Below are 2,919 nucleotides of genomic sequence, written 5' to 3'. Positions count from 1 at the left end.
TTACCTCAGATTAATACCTTCAACTTTATTATTTTAATTTACATAAATCAATTCCTATAGTAGTACTGTATTCTTTGATTACGATAACATTGTAACTATAACATTACTATCATAATCTTTGCCTATCAAGAGTTTTTTTTGCTTTTTTTTTTTAAGACAGTGTCTTGCTCTTGTCGCCCAGACTGGAGTGCATTGGTGCAATTTTGGCTCACTGTAACCTCTGCCTCCTGGGTTCAAGTGATTCTCCTGCCTCAGCCTCCCATGTAGCTGGGATTACAAGTGCCCACCACCACACCCAGCTAATTTTTGTATTTTTAGTAGAGACGGGGTTTCATCATGTTGGCCAGGCTGGTCTTGAACTGCTGACCTCAGGTGATCTGCCCGCTTTGGCCTCCCAAAGTGCTGGGATTACAGGGGTAAGCCACTTAGCCCATCTAGACATTTATTTATTTATTTATTTATTTATTTATTTATTGAGACACTGTCTTGCTCTGTCACCCACTCTGCAGTGCAGTGTGATGATCTTGGCTCACTCCAACCTCTGCTCCTGGGTTTGAGGGATCCTCCTGCCTCAGCCTCCTGAGTAGCAGGGACCACAGCCATGCACCACCACACAGGACTGACTTTTGTAGTTTTGGTAGAGATAGGGTGTTGCCATGTAGCCCAGGCTGGTCTTGAACTCCTGAGCTCAAGCAAAAGACTTTTTTTTTTTTTAATTTTATACTAGTTTACAAAAGTTTATATCCTAGGTACTTGACATGAAATAGTATGAAATAAAAATATAAAATAGGCCAGGCATGGTGGCTCATGCCTGTAATCCTAGCACTTTGGGAGGCCAAGGTGGGAGGATCACAAGTTCAGGAGATCAATACCATCCTGGCCAATATGGTGAAACCCTGTCTCTACTAAAAATACAAAAGTTAGTTGGGTATGGTGACAGGTGCCTGTAATCCCAGCTACTCAGGAGGCTGAGGCAGGAGAATTGCTTGAACCAGGGAGAAGGAGGTTGCAGTGAGCCAAGATCATGCCACTGCACTCCAGCCTGGGCAACACAGGGAAACTCTCACACACACGTATATATATATAAAATAAGGCCATAACTTAATAAATAACACAAATTTTACTCCATTATTAAGATGGAGAATATGACTATAATTGTGTTAGTTAATACTTATGTTTACTGTGGGAGACCAATTAGTTACTGAGTAGAAATGAAGTTAATAATACCGCAATTTGACTTTTGACTTTGGAATGCATAAAGCTAGCAAACCAAGCCTCCCTTCTATATTTATCAACATTTAAGTAAGACAAAATGAATTTTAATAAGAACAAATAAAAAATAATAATATTGTATTTAAAGAAAGCTATGAACAAAAGATAATCTGACCATCAGTCATTAATATTTCATTCATACAATATGTAAGACAATATTTTAAGCCATTAAACATTTTTAGATTTAACACCTAAGAGTTTAAAGTGAATATGTTAAATATTTATTGAATAAAAAACTGGTACCTTTAAAAATTAGATTTTAATTGAAATATAATTAACAGGGCAGGTATGGTGGCTCACACCTATAATCCCAGCACTTCAGAAGGCCAAGGCGGGCAGATCACCTGAGGTCACGGGTTTGAGAGCAATCTGACCAAAATGGTGAAACCTGGTCTCTACTAAATATACAAAAATTAGGCAGGTGTGGTGGTGCGTGCCTGTAATCCCAGCTACTTGAGAGGCTGAGGAAGGAGAATCACTTGAACCTGGGAGGCAGAAGCTGCAGTGAGCCGAGATCATGCCATTGCACTCCAGTCTGGGCAACAGAGCAAGACCCCATCTCAAACAAACAAACAAAAAGATTATTCACAAAAATGGAAGTAAAATTTCCACAAATGTATGGAGCCAAAACCAGAGAAATAAATACAAATGGAACTGAGAGAAATTGTCCTTAAGGCTGGAAATGGGTTCTTACAATACCTTCAACAAAAAAGGGTAAATTATTTTCAAAATAAAAACATTAATTTGGTTATCAATAGGAGCTTCTTAAGTGTGTAGTTCAAGAAAAAAGAAATGAATATGAGAGAGTATGCACGAAAGAGAGAAGGGAAGGTTATCAGGGCTGGGCCCAGCCAAGGCTTTGACATCACTGTATCTGCCAACTGTAGGGCTTAACTGGTTGTCTCCAAGAAGCAGCATACAATTCTGCAGCCGAGAGATGTTAGAATGCTGCTGGAGGATTCCAGGATCTCACAGGCTAGATTTCAGAGTACTGAATTTTAGACTTTTCAAGGACATGTGCCCATCTGGGGTTCAGGCATAATAGACTATATTTACTGATGGTGACTGTGTGCATGCCACCATAACATGTTACACTATTAACTCACTTAAAGGACTCCATGAGGCAGGTACTGCTATCTTGACTTTACAGAGGACACTGAGCACAAGCAAGTAACTTCGCCATGGTCACATAGCTGGAAATAGCAGAGCAGCTGGAATGTGAACCCAGAGTCTGTGTGCTTAGCCACAGTGCAATCCTGCATAACCGCAAAACAAGCTTAGGTGCGTTAGCATCTATCTGCCCAAGCAGACAAGTGTCAAACTCCGCGAATGCCGTCTGAGCACTGCGTGAGCACACACTTCTCTGAAAGCGTTCTGCTCATCAGCAGAGCCAGCCAGTGACTTTTCTGATCACTTAATGCACCTATCCAGTCTCTCCACAGGCGGCCCCTGGGTCTGCCGGGGTGCTGGCGTCGGGGTGGCCCTGGCGCTGTCCCCAGCCCCATTCCCCAGCCCGTGCAGCGCCATGAGGTGGGACTCCTGGGCGCGTCCTGGGCTCTGGCCCACCTGCGACACCAGCTGCCTGCAGGGCCAGACCCAGCTCCAACCCTCGGGGCTCCGCGGCTCAGGGGGTCGCCCAGGGGCGCG

Source organism: Colobus angolensis, unplaced genomic scaffold (assembly GCF_000951035.1).
Source record: "Colobus angolensis palliatus isolate OR3802 unplaced genomic scaffold, Cang.pa_1.0 Scaffold157, whole genome shotgun sequence".
Lineage (NCBI taxonomy): Eukaryota > Metazoa > Chordata > Mammalia > Primates > Cercopithecidae > Colobus > Colobus angolensis.
The sequence above is the reverse complement of the archived record's forward strand: the minus strand, read 5'-3'. Positions refer to the sequence as shown.